We start from the raw sequence: 20,638 nt of genomic DNA, 5'->3' as shown, positions 1-20,638 counted from the left end.
GTGTGACGTCTACTTTTGCGCATGCGGGTCGCTTTGAGCGTTCACACTAGAGCGCGTTTGCATTCGCATTTTATTTGTAGTGTGAACAAGCAGACAAAAAAATCGGATTTGATCAAAAAATCGGAATTGAGCATTAAGACCTGCAGTGTGAACGTAGCCTAAGAGCCATTTCGTTCGCGAACGACCCATCACTAGAATTCAATCACCCAGTGTTGATAAGGAGGCTCTCTCTGCGCCTTCCAGTTCCTGAGAATCATTTGCCATCTTGTCATAATAGCAGTCTGAATCCAATACTTAAATGATTGTGAAATTCCAGATAACATGTTCCAGTCTTACATAAAATGTTGGCTATCACATTAGCTTCAATTTTTTATAACATTACCAACATAACAGTAAGTTTTGATATGAATTAACCAAATGAAGTTTAGCGTTCACTCATGTTTAATAAAAACAAAGGTTTTGACATGTCACCACATGCTGAGAAAACATAGATCATTGCATTGATTCAGCAAGCCTGAAGCTCTACAGAGGGATGGAAAACCTTTTTTACTTCAGCTGATCAACTGCAGCTGATACCTGTTTGCTATTTGCTTCGGCTATGATGACCTACATGTATTTTCTACTATAATGACATTGTGAACTCCGCTCCATTCCATTTAAGTCCATGATCAGGCCATTTCCACACCAACAAAAAAAACCAAGTCATTTTAAATAAGACCAATCACAGAATATTAGTTACCGACAGTTTTTAACAATTTCTAGATTTCAGGCACACCAAGCAATATAAGGATGACCCGTAGGGATGGGTATCGAAAACCGGTTCTTGTTGAGAACCGGTTCCCACTGTTTCAATTCCTTGGAATTGTTTGCCATTTTTACAAACGATTCCCTTATCGATTCCAGACGCCTCGAATGACGTCACCACGTTGCATAGCGTCTTTTACTCAGTAGGAAACACGGCGCCTAAGCGGCACAAATGCTCAAAAGTTTGGTTACCCTTTATGAGAAAGGATGACAACAGGGCAACGTGCAATACTTGCAAAGTAGAGATTTCATCAAAGAGAGGAAACACTACGAATATGCAAAAGCATTTGCTCAAAAAACACGTGATTGCTTTAAATGAATGTCGTGTTTTTGATCCGCTCCGGACTAGCAAAGCTCAACCCAGCAGCAGCGTTAGCGTTTGCACGTCCTCTCCCGTTAATACTGCAGGTAACTAATCAACTAGCATTGCATATTATGTTAGCACGTTTTGCCTTATTACAAAACCTGCCATTACTGTGCGCTGCATTTAGATGACCATGACGAGAGAGACAGACAGAGTCTGTCTGGCTCAGATGCTGGCAGTTCTCGCTGCAGTCTACAGGTGGCTTCTCCTTTCACAGAGGCAGGGAAAAGTAAAATGACACAGGCCAGGATAGACGAATGTCACCGAGCAGTGACTAAGTTTGTTGTAAAAGGCTTGCACCCTTTTGCCACAGTAGATGCCCCCGAGTTTCGGTAAGTGAATGTTTAATTGTAGGCTAAGTCAGGAAATGTCAAAGTTTAAGGATGAAGAGGTCCCACATGGCAAAAGTGGTCCTGAAGGAGAAGCAAGAGTTGCTCAGTAAGCATAGTAATAGTTTTTTAAGATTGTGTATATTATAATCATTAGATCATGATCAAATTAAATTTATAAACTAAGATAAGGAATATTACATTAGCATTTAAGTTGTGAACGCGTTACCCCTCAGAGCTGCCCAAGCATATGCTGCTCCTAGATGTAAAGACCAGATGGAACTCCTTGTATTTGATGATGGACAGATTCTGCGAGCAGTTTCCTGCCATCCAGGCTGCAGCCATCGATCCACAAATAAGAAAGTCCATGGAAAAGGAAAGGTGAGTAGTATTGAAAAATAATGATAATATGGCTTAACTTGGACTCAGGTTTTATTTTTGTTTGTTTTATGCAACATATCTGTTGTATTTTTGTTTTGTTGATTTTGCAGACTGGCTAAAATGGGCAATGATGACTTAAGAAAAGCAGAGGAGTTTGTGGTACTCATGCGGAAGCACTACACCTCCACACTAGCAGTGTCCAGTGACAAAAGTCCGACCTGTGGTGAGATTTTGCCCATCCTGCAAAAGCTACAGTAACACTACACCGTACAAGAAGATGACTCTGCCTTCACAAGGAGCATAAAGGAGAACATTTGGAAAGATCTTTCCAAACGATACCAGGTACAATTGATGATTTATTTATCATAAATAAAATGACAGTCATGATGTCACATTTTCCTCCCTCTTAAAAATGTAAGGACGCTGATATCAAGAGCTTCCTGGAGGAGGCCACCATCTTGGACCCCCGATTTAAATCCAAAGTGGAGAAGGATGAAGTCTGGCACAGGATCAGGGAAGCAGCAATTGCAGCAAAGGCAGAGGCAGGAGCAGATGAGGTATTTCAATATGACAGTGTTTTTCATTGTTGCACATTTCCATTGTGAGAGTGAGACCTTTCATCTATGGAGCTGTGGTACTTAGTTTGATTTGCTTGTTTATTTGTCACTTTCTACTCAAGCACCTGGAGCAAGGAGACACACAGGGAGAGTTGTTCGAAGATGAGGATGAAGAAGACTATGTAAGTTTAGTTCATTGTGATGATAATTTAAATGTCATTGATTGTTCATTTTTTGCTTATTTTTTTATCATGTCAATTTAATTTCAGGCGCCACCAGTAAAGCAAAGAAAAACGGCCTTGGAGGAATTCTTTGAAGAAGAGGACAACAAGCTGCAGTCCTTCCAACAACGGCATCCCGTTCTTTCCCTGGGCCACAGAGTGGATCAGGAGATCCAGCTGTATAGAAGCCTAACCCCCATCCCCTGCAAGGATAACGCTGCCCTATGGTGGTGGAGCAAGAGAGGGGGCTGTCAGCACTGGCTGAAAGGTTTCTGTGTGTGCAGGCATCCTCCACCCCGTCTGAGAGGGTGTTCTCCACAGCTGGAGAGACCATAAGTCCAGAAAGATCACGTATCCTTCCTGAAAAAGCAGATATGCTTACATTTCTGCAAAATAATTTTTAATTCTCTATAGTTGATGGATGCAGAATTGCACAGTGCACTGTTCCATTGGACTTGAGTTGATTGTATTTTTTGCTGGCTGATATAGTTTTATTTTTGAGTGCCCAGCTCATATATACTTTTAAAAAGGAGAGTGTAAATGTTGCTGGACATTCTTGTGTAATTGCCACTGAATAATTTATGTTATACTTTGTTATTGCTACAACAGAATATTTATTTTATTATTATTTTACATTTACAACCTTTTTTTTTCTGGGGTCCTCGTGGCATCGAGGAGCAGTAGGCTGTGGATCTCTTAAGATCTCACTGTTGGGTTTGTAAGGTCATGTTACTCCTACATTTCTGTCTGTTCAAAGATAAGATATAAAACAAAGTTCAAAGCTAATCGACCTGTGGGTTCTCCTTTTTTAAAAATGAGAATCGATAAATAATCGAATCGTTAAACAGAATCGAAAATGGAATCGGAATGGTGAAAATTAATACCCATCCCTAATGACCAGTGCTACTGAAAACTTCTCGTAGACTTGTAAGCATAATTCTGTGGGTTTACAGCTTTGACATAACCCAAAGCTGGATGGCTACTCAAGGTCACAGAATTAAAGCTAAATCATGGCTGGACCTCCAGGACCCTTGAGGAAGCAGATCAGAATCTGCTTTCATAGTTATGGTCGTGCAGGCGATCATTTGTTTTTGAATATCTAATAGGAAGCTTGGAAAGCACAAACACATCTGGCCTAGTAATTATGGTGCAGTGATTGTCAGCTAACAGCCACCAAACCAAAGACATGAATCAGATCGTTTGAATGCACGGTGTGGAGGGTGCTTTCATGCTGTTTTCTGAAAGCAATAAGGAATAATGCAATGAACTAAACTGCAACTATCTTTTTCACAACAAACATATTCATGTTATACACTATGTATAGAAAATATATGCGTTTGCTTAATGGCTCAGTGAGACTAGAGTATAAACAGGACTCTTCTTCTAACTCGGAAAATCCGTCACTGTGTCTCTTTGCAGTTGGGCTCTCAACTCAACTAGTTGTCAACTGGTTGTGTTGTGATTGTATTCCTATATAAATAATGTGACAGCAACATTTTTGGATGGATGGATGAAAATAAACTTTCTACTACAGACCTGCTACTACATGGTAAAACGAGTAACTCAAAACATCAGCATGATTTGTACATGGCTTGATCAAACCTTGAAAGACATGCAAGAGTGAACATTTGTTGACTTTCGCATTCATGATTTGAACAGTAACGTGATATCAGGTTTCAAACCACTGGGGTATTTTTTTTTCCTGTAGTAAATCAAAATCATATTCCCTCACTGACCTTAATTGAGAGCTGTGGGTTTCAAAACTTGAGACCGTCTTACAGTGAGATTGCACCAGTCATTGCATCAATGAGCCACCATACTTATCTTTGAACATTTTAACCCTGTAAAGCCTGAACCATGAAATAACTGACAGAAAAGCCAAAGTTTTTGACACTGGGGTGCTTATATATGTTTATATTTTCTTTAAAATTAAAGAAATAAATTAAATACAAATTTGCACATGTACATTTTTTATCATTTTTTTTTGCTATATCCAACATTTTTGTGCAATTTATTACTTAAAAATGTATTGTGTATGTATTTATTTTGATTCCTCTGGAGAACTTTTTTTTGACTCATTTGACATTAAAAGGTTCATAAAATGAAACACTGATAAAGATGGCTCAAATGCAGTGTTATGAATATTAACAAGAGTGTGCCAATGGCATAAAGTCCAAGGCCCTATGCTTTTGATGAGTCAGACCACCCTTGACCCATCTCCCACTCTCTTGCACAGACACACGCACACACACACACAAGTGGTTGGTTAAACTGTGCATCCTTGTGAGAACATTCATTGGCATATCGAATCCCCAGCCCCCCTATCCTACCATTAGCCATTTTCAGTCAGTAGTTAACCCAAAAAAACATCAAATCTAATACCAGGTCTTGGAATTAGGTATCCTCAAACAGTCATATAAAGGTGTGCGAAAACAACATCAGCCCCGTCATGCACTCAGCATTCGCAGATGTTGCGCTGCATTATTAAACAGATGGTTGAAATATGTAACTTGCTAGATACCTTAATCACCAGCAGTTCCTTATTATGTATGTATAGTAGAAAACACAATAGAAGTATTATTATATTTCCAGTACAACACACTGTATTTGCTCTGGCTGTTCCTTTTATACAGGTATATAGCATGTTTGCTTTTGTGTGTACCTCACTCTTATATTAGCTCCAGCTCGAGGCGGGCAAGTCAGTGTCTACACAACAGGTAGATGTGAAAGTTATTACTTATGGTATGTTTTTCTGATGCAAGTAGACATGTACTGTTAAAACAGGTCATGTCTACTTGCATTTCTTGCAAATGCATAATTGGAATTGAAAATAAATGTCAATGCAATGTGTACCACACAAAGTTACAGTATGAGAGAAGTGATTGGATCTTACATTCAGTTAAATAAAAAAATTCTACTTTTAGTCTGTGTTTAGTAAGTAAGTAAAGTAAGTAAAGTTTATTTATTAAGCGCTTTTCATAGACAGGTAGTCACAAAGCGCTGCACACAGAGATTAAAATAAACAGTACGATAAATAGCAAAAATGCACAGTATACACAATATAGAGTTTAAATGTAAATTAAAAATATAAAAATGTAAAACGCATTGGTCAACAGAAAGATTGTTTAAACAGTAAAGTTTTTAACTGTTTTTTAAAGGATTCCACAGAGTCAACCAAACGTAGTTGTAGAGGTAGACTGTTCCACAGCCTTGGTGCCACAGACTGAAAGGCTCTGTCCCCTTTCGTCTTCAGACGTGTTCTGGAAGCAACCAACAAACTCTGAGTCTGTGAACGGAGACGGCGAGTGAGAAGCTTGGATAAATAATCTGGGGCTTGGCCATTTAGTGCTCTGTACGTTAAAACAATAATTTTAAAATGAATTCTAAAATCTATCGGGAGCCAATGTAAAGAACATAAAATAGGAGTGATGTGAGCTCGCTTGCTAGAGCGTGTTAGTAGTCTGGCTGCTGCGTTTTGTATAGCTTGGAGGCGAGAAAGAGATGATTTATCCAAGCTGGTAAACAGGGAATTACAATAATCTAAACGCGATGACACAAATGCATGGACAATTTTTTCCAGTTCAGCTAAGGAGACCACATGTCGCAATTTAGAAATATTCCTTAAATGAAAGAAACAGGAACGAGACAGAGATTTTAGGTGTGAGTCAAGGCCCAAAGAAGAGTCAAATATTACTCCAAGATTTTGAATATTTGGCTTAGCAGAAGAACAGAAAGGGGCAAGAACCTGACTGATTTTAGAATATAGATCAGGAGGAGCAATGATCATGGTCTCTGTCTTGTTCATGTTTAAAGCAAGGTAATTGTAAGAAAGCCAATCAGAGATTTGAGTTAAAGCCTGGACTAGGGTGGACAGCCTATCCAGCTGACATCCAGGACATATACAGCTGAATGTCATCGGCATAGAAATGATAAGACAGGTCACTAAAAGACTAAATAATGCCAGCTAAAGGAAGCATATAAAAAGAAAATAATAATGGACCCAATACTGAACCCTGTGGAACCCCGCAGGTTAGGGCAGCAGTGTTAAAGAACCTATCAGTCCTAACAGAAAAGGTCCTGTCTGATAAGTAGGAAGAAAACCAGTCTAAGGCGGTGCCAGATATACCAGCCAGAACCTTCAGCCTGTTGAGTAGGATTTTGTGGTCGATGGTATCGAAGGCTGCGCTAAGATCTAGCAAAAATGATCACGGAACAATTTCCTGCATCAGATGCCATTAGTAGATTATTATAGACCCTTAAGAGAGCGGTCTCCATAGAGTGCTGCTTTTGAAAGCCAGACTGAAAAGGGTCAAAAATCTGCATAGTAAATCGGCATAGTAAGTATCTGAACTGATTTTCTACAATTTTTTCTAGTAATTTACTTATAAATGGCAATCTTGAAATAGGACGATAACTACTAGGGGAGGTAGGATCTAGATTCTGTTTTTTTAACAGAGGGGTTACCTCAGCATGTTTAAAATAGGACGGAACACAGCCTTGCCTCAGTGAATTGTTGATGATGGATAGTGTGGGACCAATGCTGGTGAGAGTCCCAGACAGGACAGAGGGAGGTAATATATCTAAGGAGCATGATGAGGATTTCATTTTACCTATTACTGCAATTAAGTCATTGAGTGTGATTGGAGAAACACTGATAAAGATGGCTCAAATGCAGTGTTATGAATATTAACAAGAGTGTGCCAATGGCATAAAGTCCAAGGCCCTATGCTTTTGATGAGTCAGACCACCCTTGACCCATCTCCCACTCTCTTGCACAGACACACGCACACACACACACAAGTGGTTGGTTAAACTGTGCATCCTTGTGAGAACATTCATTGGCATATCGAATCCCCAGCCCCCCTATCCTACCATTAGCCATTTTCAGTCAGTAGTTAACCCAAAAAAACATCAAATCTAATACCAGGTCTTGGAATTAGGTATCCTTAAACAGTCATATAAAGGTGTGCGAAAACAACATCAGCCCCGTCATGCACTCAGCATTCGCAGATGTTGCGCTGCATTATTAAACAGATGGTTGAAATATGTAACTTGCTAGATACCTTAATCACCAGCAGTTCCTTATTATGTATGTATAGTAGAAAACACAATAGAAGTATTATTATATTTCCAGTACAACACACTGTATTTGCTCTGGCTGTTCCTTTTATACAGGTATATAGCATGTTTGCTTTTGTGTGTACCTCACTCTTATATTAGCTCCAGCTAGAAGTAAGAAGTAAATGACCCGGGACAACAAGGGGCATCTTCATAAGGGGAGGCACTTGAGGGGATTTTGGATCTCAAGTCCATCACCTTATTTACAAAGTAATTGAGGAAAGTAGTGATGGGATTTCCGGCTCTTTCGGTTCGGCTCACTAAAAAGAGCCAGCTCTTCAGGTTGTTTTGTTGCTTTAATTAATTTGTTATTAACAATAATATAAAATTATGCACAAAATGAATTACTAATGTAAAAAAACTGGTTTTATATATAGGTGTATATGTACACCTATATATAAAAAAAATATATATATAAATATTTACAGTGGCCCCTAGAGACAAAACACATACAAACTCCAAAACACTTTTCTAGCATGAACTGAACTTCCAAAACAGAGCTACCTAGATCACTTAAATTACACAATTGAAAGCATATGTGTGTTGTTTGTGTATTTATACACAAGCACTCATATATATTCAAATAATAAAAAAAATGTTAATTTACCTGTTACTACCACACACCAAATCCAGTTGTTGGTACTTGCTGGCTTGTGTAGCCACTAGGTAACAAAAGCTCAACACTGCCCCTAGCATCCTGGAGCACTTCTGTTGTCTTTTGTACGTGTTTTGAGTTTTTATGTGCTTCTGAGTTTTTACGTGTTTTGGAGTTTGTAACGTGCTTTGTCTGTAGGGGCCACCGTAAATATACTTTTATTTATTCACTCCACATAAAATGTAATAAATAAATCATATAATACAAAAACCATCTATTCACATTTCAACTTTTAATTATTTAAATTTTCAGCTTTTTCCTTTAAAAATTTTAAAGTGAAACAACACAAAACGCTGCAAACCACAACACAATTAAATATAAATTAAAATATGAAAACAAAAAGGACATGCACATTCTCTGTCATATGGGCCTGCATGAATAAACTTTCTGAAACCTTTATTGCTGAATCCTCTGCAACTGAAAATAGTTGTGGATGATTAGATTAGATTAGATAGAACTTTATTAATCCCTCGGGTGGGTTCCTCTGGGAAATTCGATTTCCAAAAAAGCACAGCACCGACAGAAGTTACAGAGTTACAGAATATTATATATATATATATATATATATATATATATATATATATATATATATATATATACACACACACATATATATAAATACAGAGACAATATAAATAAAATATACGAAGGGGATAAATAGAATAAATAGGAATAAAAATAAAAATACAAGTGAATTGCACATTTCAAGTATTGAGTCTATTGCACCGTTGACTATTTACAAAAGTATTGCACAAAAGGTATTGCACAGTGAGGTGAAGAGGCACTACAGCTTAGTTGTTCCCCCCTCCTTTGTCCTCCTGTTTCCCCTCCCTCTCCCCTCCAGGGAGGAGTTAAACAGTCTGATGGCGTGTGGGACAAAGGAGTTTTTAAGTCTGTTAGTTCTTGTCTTTGGGAGAAGCAACCTGTCACTGAACAGACTCTTCTGGTTGTTAATGGCCGTGTGCAGAGGATGTCTGGCATTGTCCATAATGTCCATCAGTTTCTTTAATGTCCTTTTCTCTGCCACTGAAAATTACTAGACACGATTACTAGACCTTTCTAATGTGACGTTGTTGTCCCTGGCTCTTTCTCTCTCTCTCCCTCCCGCTCTGTTCCTGTGCTACTGAGTGTAACTACCGCCCCTCCCACCTCTTCCCAGCGTAAAGCACAAGGCTTGCATGCGGAGTGAAGCGGAAAAAAAGTGCGAGAGAGAGGGTGAGAGAAAAAGAAAAAACCCCATGGCTCGCGATAAGGAGCCGGCTCGTGTCGTTCACGTCAAAGATCCGGCTCTAAGAGCCATTTTGTTCGTGACCGACACATCACTAGAGGAAAGTGCTACAGTCTTCGTCAGAAAGCAACACAGCATGCTGAGTTGGAGGAGAAACAATACTGTTGATAGTATCAAATAGAATTCTTGGGTTAGTTTTATGACAATTTATGAGATTATTGAAGTAAGAGGATCTGGCCTCTTTGACTGACTCATATAAGTGAAGAAGTTCTTTGAAGTGTTCCCGATGGACAACCAGCCCAGTGGACTTTCAGAGACACTCTGCTTTTCAACAGGAGCGTCGAAGACCACGGGTTTGATTATTTAACCATGGTGTGCAGGAACTAACAGTGCAATGACTACTTTTGAAAGGAGCAACCTGATTAAGAATGGCAAGACAGTGTTCATTAAAAGAATTAATAAGGATGTCGACATCGTCAGAAGAAGGTTTAAAATTAAAAAGAGAAGAAAACTTTAAAATGACAGAGTCATCAATAAAGCGCCTGCACCTAATAAAACTTTGGGGAAGAGACTCTGAATTGAACGATACATTAAAAAAGACTGACTTATGGTCGCTAAAAGAAACATCATTTAAGTTCATGTGGTCAAGGGAAACACCACAGGTGAAGACCAAGTCCAGAGCATGCCCAGCTGTGTGAGTAGGACCTGATACATGTTGAACAAAATTGAAAGAGTCCATAATGCTCAGGAACTCCTTAGTGGTACTATTTGATGAGTCCTCTGCATGAATGTTGAAGTCACCAACAATGATGACCTTGCCCAGTTTAATCATGGAAGTTAAAAATTTTTGTAGGTCTGACAGAAAAGGTGCAGCAGACCCAGGTGGACGATAAATTAAAATGCCGTATATGGGCTGTTCTCGTCCAATTTTTATCATAATCATCTCAAAAGAGTTGTAACAGCTTGAGGAGATCATCTGGCATAAAAATGTCTTTTTGAAAATTACCGCTGTTCCCGCCTCCTCGTCCAGATATTCGAGGTGCACAGAGAAATGAACAGTCAGCGGGACACAGCTCTAAAAGATGTGAGTCTTCATTCTCACGCTGCCACGTCTCAGAGATAAACATGAAATCTAGCTTCTCCGTACAGAACAAGTCATTTAAGATATAAGACTTGTTGGCAATTAAGCGGGCATTAATTAACATCCATTTAACGCTGCGACCCACCCGGACAGGGGTAGAGTTTCCAGGAACAGATTTAGTACTATGCGGTAAGCTGCGCAGCAAAACAGGGTTCCTGCCACGATGAGGCATTCCTTTCTATGCTTTTAGGTGGAAGCCTGGGTGGTAAACACAGTGGATTGTGGGGATTAATCCAGCTCTGACAAGTCTCAGGCGGATCTTACCGCTAGCAGCCCAAGAATAAAGCCCCCGAAGATCTGCCTCTTTCCAAAGACGACGGAGCAGGACAAGAAAGCCGGCTCTCTTCCCCCGCTTCCTCCGACGAGGCCTCTGAAGCAAAATTGAGCTGACCAGCAAGAGTGGAGGTAAACCGGTTGCTGCGTCGCGCTCAAGCGGCGGTGGGAAAACAACGTCGTATTGTTGACTCTGAAAGTTATCCATAGCAGATTTGATCGCCAGTAACGCCTGGCGATCATAAATCCGAAGGGAGATGACACCGGACAAGACTGAAGCAAGAACATTTGCATAACATATAAAGTAAACAAACACACGGACGAAGGCAGCGGCACAGCCAAACACAGGCGCCATCTTGCCAGTCCTGTTTATAATTAATGCTTTTTAGTGTCGAAGTAACTTGGAGAAAAAGATTTCAGGAGTGTTGCTGAGTACATTTCCTCTTGTATGTTTTTTTCCCCCAAACCTTATTAAAAATATCATAAAATCTGCAGGAGAATAGGTGAAGAAATTTCTTGTCATCCGTTGCAAAACAGGGCTGCTGCATTTTTAAAAATGCATGGCTTCATGTGCATCACCACACACCACTCTTTGTGTTCCTGAATCTCCAAAGCAAACGTTCTGTGTGGAAATGGAGCTGACTGCTGCTGAATGAATGCGTTGGTGTTCCACTGATGTTTGTGACATCTGATTGATTTATTCATCTTCCCTGGCTCTGCCTTGCCCAGAAACTATGAACATCGCAGTCTTGATCTGGCACCCTGAAAGAGGTTGCAGGGCTCTAGAGTGCGACCAATTTGGTTGCAAATGCGACCAAATTTTTCAGTGGTGCGACTAAAAAAAATATTTGGTTGCATCTGTGCGACCGACGTTTCGGGTAGCAAAAAAAAAAAAAAAATCTGCAACCTTCACTGTGGTCAACAACAGACACACATTATGCCCCTATCGTGGACTAAACCAATCAGAGATAGTAAGGGGCGGGACCTCTCTGATTGGCCATGGTCCAGTTGAAAGTGCAGGTGGAAGTGGGAGGTGAGTAGCTTGAATAAAGCGATATCAATTCATTAAATCCTGAATCGACTTTTAAATATAACTGTGTTTTGCCAGAAACGCCAGATTCTCAGATTAAAGCTCACAAAACCATTTCAACAACAACCAAACAGCAGGTATGAGAGCAGGTACACGGATTCACACAAAGACGTAAACACAGAACGGATCAACGCATCAGAATCAACTTTGTCTTTCTCGGCTTTCTCACCCGACGGCCCGTAGACGGACACGCTGTCGGAGCTTAGCGATTCTGATGTTTTCTGTATTATTAATTCGCTTATTGCCCACCAGTCTACCGTTGTTTACAGCGCTGTGGCTGCTGTCTTTTTCTTTTCTTTTTCACTTAAATGACCTCGGACAAGAAAGCCTATTTTTTCTGTTGTTGAATACTGAAGAAATTTAGACTTTATATGCAGAACATTGTAGAATATTTTTAAGGTTATCTGCTATAAAAAGCCAGACCAGGAAAATCTCCTTCATGTTTTTCTGTGTTTTATTCTCAGTTACTTTCACACAAAGGCATCTGCTGTGATGTTCACAATTCTGATGAAGTCAGTACTGATAAATGATCAGAATTATAATATTTCTGACTGTCTGAGGCTAAGTTGAATCGAATCGGGACTTTGAAAACCGGAATCGAATGGATTATAGAAATCAGTGATGATACCCAGCCCTAGTGAGCAGCCTAGGCACAACAGAAGTGGATGTAGCTGTAATAGGAAAAGAACTATTGCTAACTTTTCTGTTAAGTTAAGGCCTGATCCTTCTGAAATTCATAGCCAGTGCTCTGACACAGTGTCATCAATCTTTGAATGCTTAAAAAGCACAGTGTATCCAGAAAAACACATTATATTATATAAATTATTATAAAATTTGTGTGCGCCTAACATTTGTGCCGGTACGCCTAACTTTTTAAAGTTAGGCGTACCGGTACGCCCATGGCAAAAAGTTAGTCTAGAGCCCTGGGTTGGGGTCTGGCTGTGACAAATGCAATGCTATTTTTTGGGGGGGTAGGGGTAGGGATGGGTACCGGTGTCCGGTGCCATGATGGCACCGGTTCTGACATAAACGGTAGTAACCAGACCGAAAAGCAGCGCATATTTCGGTGCTTTATTTCGGTGCTTTTTTTTCCTGAGCTGTGATACACTTCTAGCCAATCATTTTACGTTTCCGAGGATAGTAGGCTGGGCCAGGTACGTACGTTCTTTTAGAGCAGAGCTACAGATTAAAAATGTCCAAGGCGAAGCGGTCAAAAGTCTGGCTGTACTTCACAGCAAAATATGCAAACTCAGCAGCAACAAGTGCTTTAAGCTGATACTGTGATACTGTCAAAGGAGGTAACACCTCGAATCCGATGAAACACCTGGCGACGCATAGCGTTTTTTTTAAAAGCCCAGAAATGCGCCGTATTTGATAGCTTGCTGCGAGACCTCACACCGTGCACGTCGGGTGGGTTGCCAGTTATCGGACCCGGAGCAACATCCCCCAAAAACCCGAAGAATAGAGTCCTGGCCCCTAGCCCTGCCAGTGTAGCAGAAATGATGAGGATGATGATGCAGCAGCAGCCGTTCTTCTCTGCGTGAGTAGCTTAATGTTGTTCGTGTGTAATTTACGTTGAGTAGGCTAACCACGTTATTACATTAATGCATGTAAGGTGAACTAGCAAACATCATCATAGCTACATGCGGCTGTCCTCTTGTTTGATGGCAGATACTCCCTTCACCCTGGCCAAAAAGACTAAAATGACCAAAGAAAAAGTGGAAAACAGTTAAACATGAGAGGTTTAGGACAAAGTTTGTGTTTTTTCCATTGTTTAAGCACTGCTTCCAGCCAAGAGTGATACCATATATGCCCCATAGCTGCAGAAAAGGCTAACATTGTTATCTTTTTACAAAAAAACAGCTGAACATGAGAGGTTTTTGGACAAAGTTTGTGTTCTCCATTCTTTAAGCACCGGTTCGAGCACCGTTTAAGCACCGGCACCGTTTCAAAAGTACCGATTTGGCACCGGTATCGGATAAAACCTAAACGATACCCATCCCTAGGTAGGGGGTTGGTGTAGGTACCCTGATTTTCATGTTTGCAATGAAATTGGGACTTTATAGCTTTATAGGCAAAAAAAATGCTCCTGTGCAAAAATTCTCAAAATTCTGATTCGAGAAGAGCACACAGTTTATAACTTTGTGCTTATAAGTGCTTCTCAATAGGCTATCAGACCATATCTCGCTAAGCTTGGGCTACCAGCTTTTTAAATACACAGCCAAGGAGAAAAATTCAAAGCAGACAGCGGGTTTAATGATAGAATAACAGACGTGGATAAAGGCAGGTTAAATACTTGCACTTGTTTCAGACTGGAGATTCAAACTGAGGGATGTTACCACATCAAGACAGTCAAGGTTTCGCCAATGCAGAAAACCAAGGCAGATTTAACACTGTGGAGGCTGGTTTGAAGCGTGGGGGTTATTGCTGCAAACTGCATCACTGAAAAGAATAAAGTGCAAATACCCAGTTGGATTCTGCACAGCTATGTCTGTTGCATTTTAACAGATGATTTGCATCTGTTTTCAATTTTTTCACCTTGCCCCATTGGAACACTTGTGTTGGATTCTTCCATTATGATGCATGAAGTTCAAATGTATTTCCCTGAGCATTGTATGCCTGAATGAACCATTAGATAAAATCTGGAAAGTTCTGTAATTGGCAGTCAGGAGGGGATTCTTTTGGAATCTCATACTACAATACCAACTGGTTTACAGGTAGATCCATTTATGTGAAATTTCTCACAGCGCATTAGTGTATAGAAAGTGTATGGCTCCTCTGTGACGTCTATAGTAACAAAGTTCTAGTAAATACAGGTCTGTTTTCACAAATATTAATTTGGCAGCAGACCACTTAAGACTACAGAAGAGGACGAAGTGCTCATCCCACTCCGATCTCACTGTTTGTCAGGTGCTGTATGCATCTTGCGGTTACACACAAGGTGTCTATTGTGATGGATCATTTGATACATTAGGTTGTTGGCTGGGTGGCACTGGCATTACTCACAGGTTTATCAGCATGGAGACTTTGGTCCACATCCAGATTGGACCTTTGACTTCCCAGTTCATACGCGAGCTGCTGACCTTGCTGAGTTTCTGGGCACTAAATGATTTGCTGTGTCATGACAGATGACTCAACATTCTTTTTGAACTAACCTTTTTTTAGTTGTTACATTTTTGCGCTTTTCTTTTAACACAGCAATGATTTGGCAGCTTGACTCTTAGCAATACCAAGGAAATGCCAAGGAAAGGACAAGAAGGAATCCGAGAGTGCAAACCTCCGACAAGGAAGCTCACTCTATGGACAGTATTTACTTTTGAAGGAATGGTATTGTGGTTTTTATATATTCATTCATATAGTCATCATTATATATTAATTTTGTTTTCTTTGGTCTTTTCAAACATACCTTAAGAGGCTCGTGGTGCAGTAAAAAGAAGTGCAAACTGCAGGCTTTTGTTATTTGTCATTAAGCTGACCTTGAAGGCAAATTATAAAGGATTGTTAACAGTCCACCTTAACATATGACTCCACTCTAAACCCCTACAAAGTTTTATGAGAATTAGTTCAAAAATTTTCAAGCTATCATGTTTAGACAGAAAAAGATGCACACAAACATTACCAAAAACGTTAACCTCTTTGATGAAGGTAATAAAACATAAATTCCAATAAAACTGTGGTTGTGTTTTAAACATTTAGCATTTGCATGGCCACTTTACAGTATGTTTATGTCTAAGTACATCAAGCTCTGTATAACTTAAACAAGTGTATAAAGCCACTGGCACCCATCCAACAACCTAATGCATCAAATAATCAGTGAAAAGTATTTAAATCAGTTTGTTGACCCAGCATAATGCTGGCTTGGTCGAAGCTGTGATGAAGTAGAACTGTACCTAATCCAGTACTAATATTTTTCAAGAACAATAGTGGGATGCAAACATTCTTGTTTACTGTCATAAATGTATGAATTTGCCTCTGCAGCATTTGTGAAGCTGAGGCAACCCATGGCTGTTTGTGCCTAATGAGGTGCCTAATGGATCTGAGAACAGTCAGGCTTTTTGGTTTGCCAGCGAAACATTTCCATGAATCTTTGTCTCCTATGCACAGGAAGTAACGGAAGATGTTACAGGTAACAGAGGGTAAGCATCTGATTATGCAAGACAGCATGTCATAGCGGGAATCTGATCAAAAACGTCTCATATCATGACATTTTCTGACATACTGTAGTGTCAGTTCAACAAGAAGAAGACAAAAAAACTGGTTCAAAAAGTTTTATTTATTATAGGGGAAAAAGTTACACTCACTCATTTATATGTCATATGTCCTTACTGCTATAGGGAATTTGTAGATAGTAAAAGAAAGAAGTCTGTTGCTTTATAAGTCTGCTAATCAGAAGGTCTGTGGTTTGATACTGAACCCCAGAGTTGCCCCCAATGATATCCACAGCACTGGGTGAGTGAATGTTAGGTTAAGGTGTTTAGTGTAGAAAAGAAAAAAAAACACACGTGTGAGTGGTTGAATGAGGCTTGTAGTAAGAAAGCACATTGAATGCGTTTTCTTACTACAAGCAGTTTTAATTGATTAGAGAAGTGCTATGTAAGTACTAATCCATTTACCAGTTTCTTGTTTTCCAGGTACAGTAGGAAACACCAACTTTCTGGACTTTACAGTTTGTACAAGGAAGTGCAAAGGAAGAAAACATGGATGAGCTATTATGATTAAAACCTCACATGCTTCTCTGCATTGTTTGGCAGAGTTATATTGTGCATCTGCACTAACATGCAAACCCAATTCCAAAAGCAATGGGAAGATATGTAAACTCTATATAAGATCAGAACATGATGATTAGCAAATCTAGTATTTCATATTTTATTCACAATACAAAAATAACTTGAAAAGCATTTTACGAAAAGTATTGGCTAATTTTATATTTGATAGCAGCCACCTGTCTAAAAAAATGTTAGGACAGTGTCTTTTTTACCACTGTGGAGTATCCCCTCTTCTTTTAACAATGATCTGTAAATCTCTGGGCACACAGGAGACAAGCTGGTGGACATTTTTTAGGGGGGGAATGTTGTCCCGTTTTTCTGTGTTACAGCTGCTCAACATTCATGGGTCTTCTTTATCATATTTTTTGTTTCATGAAATTTTTGATTTGTCTGTTTTTTCTTTGCACAACAGAGCTTAAACTTGTATACGGATGGCACGGCAAACTGTGTTGACTGGAAGTGTCCTTGAAGGCCATGCAGTGATTTCCATGACAGGATCTTGCCACGAACAATAATCATTTACAAACAGATTTTTCAGTTCAACAAATTTAATCGTTTTCACTTTCATAAAGGTTCCTTTATGTACAAATGCCTAAAACGTTTTTGCTCACTAACAGAAATATGAATAAAGGTGCACAAATTGCCTGAAATGCACAGTTCACATCACATCACATGTAGATGTGGAGTTTTGAGATTCTTCACAAAGCTCCACAGATGTAACCTGTGTTCAGCTGCTAGTTGAAAACTGGGACATCTGATTTTCCAGAACATTCCTTTGTTATTTCAACTTCAGTGTATATAGATGATACAGTAGCACATGAAGTTTAATATATGATTTAAATATATGGTGGCCATTCTTCTGTTTGGAAAACAGAGCGTGCAGATGAAAGAAAACCATGGTCATACACCCCTGTGGCTCATCCTCTGAAGCGAGTATATGCTAAATAATCTCTTGTCCACTTTGAATATAGATATAATCCAGCTAATTTGGGATAACTACATCTGACAATTGCCATCTTACAATTGTTTGGTATCAACAGACCAACATTAATGTTTGCTTGAGGACTAATAAACAGTTGGTATCAGTGCTCATCCTTCTCAAATTTTACTCAGCAGTACAGTTTTGTACAGTCTTATTAAGAGAGTGCCTGCTGTTCCTGAACTATCAGCATTTTGTCATCTGAATTCAACACCAGGTTAACAGCTTTCTGCTATCAGCTAAACACAAATCAAAAATACAAGAGATTAGTTCTGATACTAAAATACCAAACTTAAAAAGTTGCCTGTAAACAATTACTATATCTGGTTTTAACATGTAAGTTCATTAAAAAAAACCAAAAACAAAACATGTCTTACATGTTATACATGTCCTCACATTACTTTGCATTTGTGTGTGCACCCATTTGTGAATTCTCCAAATTACACAATGTAAACATTTGTAAATCTTAGTTTATGTTTTTGAATCACAACATCCACGTTTTTCACAAAAAGAAGAGCCAGTGTAAAAATTTGAGTCACAAACTGTGCACATGACACATTTCTGTCATCGACATTGTAAACACTGCAATCTGCATATTGCCACGCCCATTTTTCTGTTTAAGGAAACACGTTTACCTCAAGGTACAGTGAAGAAAGCCGTGAAGTCATTCTTAGGTAGAAGCCTCCAATGCAAAATACAGACTGTCAAACTGAAAAAACTAAAAAATGATGTCTGAGCAGGCACTTCTTTACCTACAAGTGATAATAGTTTTTAAAAAAATTCAAGGCTCTGGCTTCAATAAATGTTTTATGCTCTGAGACCAGGACTGTGGTTCAGGTAAAGAAAGAAAAAGTTTGACATCAAACTGTGGTCTTACACACATGAGTAAATGTGAAATTTTCTTTAATTTAAGGAAAGGAAAATATCAAATAATATTGATCGGCTACTCATGAACAATTGTTTTGTTTCAAAAAGCCCTGAAATGACACTATAGTGAGTTCGTGCTTGGCCGCTAACATTAAAATGCTTCTATCGTGCTACACAGCCCGTAGCTGTGAGTATGTGTCTGTAAACGTGTTTCTCCCTTAGGCCATAATGTTGTAAATTAGAATGTGTTCTGAGTCAACCTACCATGCTAAATAACAGTTAAATGTACTGTAAGTCAGCGATTTTCAGACTCGGCAGCAGGGAATTTTGCTGAGAGGTCACTGCTGTGGATATCTGTCAGAGATATCCTGTTTCCTAGATCAGCTTTAATGTAAACTACAATTCGGCTGACTTCAGGCGGACCCTGAACGTAGGACTGCTTGGCATTTGTTTATTTATTTTTTGTAAGTCTCAATAAATAAACAGCTGATTATTTTTTAAGCCGAAGCGAAGATGTGGGTAGTGCAGCTGAATATCTTATGAAAGCAGAATCAGTAATGCTTCTTGTGAGATTCTTAGTAAGGTAATTCAGTGCTCAACAAGGTGTCACATTATGCAACACTGTGTTACAGATGTCCTGAGAATTGGCTGTAGGAATGACACCGGACTGGGACAAATGTAATGCTTCGGCTGTCAATTTGCCTACTAAAATTGGGCTCATTATAGCGTAACAGCCATCAAATCCACTGAATAGTTAATATCCTTTTCATTGTGAAGTTGTACAAATCCCTTTCAGTTTCACAGGCATGTCAAATGTGGCTTTAACAGGAGTAATGAAAGCAAAACCCCCCTGCAAAATGCAATTATAGTCTGCAAATTACAAACTGTAATGATTCTTGAGCTACTGGGACAACTATTGTATTTCATTTGTAGATACCATGATTGCAGATGTGTCTTGATTTGGCATTTTCAAAGCGAGGGCTTCACTGGGAGCCTCTTTTTCCTTTTTTTATTGATCCCAACAAAGCAAGGATGCCTGAGGATGCCTCGCTGCAAAAAAGAAAGAAAGAAAAGAAAGGCACTCTGTATGTTAGAGGTTCGTAGAAGTTCAGACAGAGTTTACAAAGCCTGCACAAAAAGGATTTTTAAGAAAACATGTGTCTCTGGGGAGTACAATAGCAAGAACTAGCCCAACGTGATTTAGATGTTTTTGTCACAATGTCACCAAATATGTTTTTAAATCACAAGCCTGGTGACATTCTCTAGTTTGTTATTGTCAGTAAGAAATATTGATTAACTATTAGTACCCACTGCATCACAGTGGAGCAGTGGGTTGCACTTTTGCCTCACAGCAAGAGGGTCCTGGGTTCAAGGGCCTTTCTGTGTGAATATTCCCCCAGTGTCTGCATGGGTTCTCTCCACGTACTTTTTTTTCTTCTTATAGTCCAAACACATGCAGTTAGTAGAGTTGGATTAACTGGTGAGTCTAAATTGGACACTGGTGTGAATGTGAGTGATTGTGGGTCTCTCTGTTTTACCCCCGCAACAGTTAACCTAACTAGCATGTCTTTGGGAGGATGCTGCAGTACCCACGCAGGCATAGGAAGAACAGGCAAAGTCCGCAAAGAAGAATATTCAACCCAGGACTGGTTTTTGCCATGAAGCGGCACCACTACCACACCACTATACCACCTTGTAACAATAGTAATTAACAGGAAAAGTGGAGGTCAAGCTAAAGCTTGGAAGACAAAGACAAACATTTAAATTAAAACCACCATCTGACTGCAAAACACCTTTAGGAAGATTTACCAGAGAGTGGAAAGGTGGTGCCATGTATAGAAAAAAGCCTTCCCTCCGTCCTAACC

At 39.4% G+C, this 20,638-nt stretch overlaps 1 long non-coding RNA gene across 1 annotated transcript; it reads left to right on the top strand.

Annotated features, from left to right (window-relative positions):
• Positions 1-571: 571 nt before the first annotated feature.
• On the top strand, positions 572-5,131 carry LOC145422418 (uncharacterized). Its single transcript, XR_013903703.1, has 4 exons — positions 572-1,878; positions 1,989-2,435; positions 2,558-2,617; positions 2,705-5,131. It is a non-coding gene; the product is annotated as an uncharacterized LOC145422418 (long non-coding RNA).
• The last annotated feature ends 15,507 nt before the right edge of the window (positions 5,132-20,638 follow it).

This window comes from Astatotilapia calliptera, chromosome 19 (genome assembly GCF_964374335.1).
Source record: "Astatotilapia calliptera chromosome 19, fAstCal68.1, whole genome shotgun sequence".
NCBI classification, from domain to species: domain Eukaryota; kingdom Metazoa; phylum Chordata; class Actinopteri; order Cichliformes; family Cichlidae; genus Astatotilapia; species Astatotilapia calliptera.
The sequence above is the reverse complement of the archived record's forward strand: the minus strand, read 5'-3'. Positions and strand labels throughout refer to the sequence as shown.